We start from the raw sequence: 494 nt of genomic DNA on the forward strand, positions 1-494 counted from the left end.
ATATATATATATATATATATATATATATATATATATATATATATGTATGTATGTATGTATGTATAATATATATATATATAATATATATATGTAATATATATATATATATATGTAATATATATATATATATATATATATATATATATATATATATATATATATATATATATATATATATATATAGAGAGAGAGAGAGAGAGAGAGAGAGAGAGAGAGAGAGAGAGAGATGCTCTAGGGGATAAGAATCAGAATCATGTGAAACAGAAAATTATCCTGTTCTCCAAAACGATTCTTTGGGTAATGATGCTTTAAACACATTTTTTGAGGGGTTATTTCAGCCAGGGTTAACCAAGCGTACAATTGTTATCGTGTAGAACTTAGAGCAGCCTTCCACGATGCGAAGACGGCATCCGAGCTGCTCCATCATAGCGTAATAGGATGTCATAGGAAGTCATACCAGCGTGAGTGAGTTAATATATACGGTGTATGGGCGC

Source organism: Penaeus vannamei, chromosome 13 (genome assembly GCF_042767895.1).
Source record: "Penaeus vannamei isolate JL-2024 chromosome 13, ASM4276789v1, whole genome shotgun sequence".
In the NCBI taxonomy this organism is placed as follows: domain Eukaryota; kingdom Metazoa; phylum Arthropoda; class Malacostraca; order Decapoda; family Penaeidae; genus Penaeus; species Penaeus vannamei.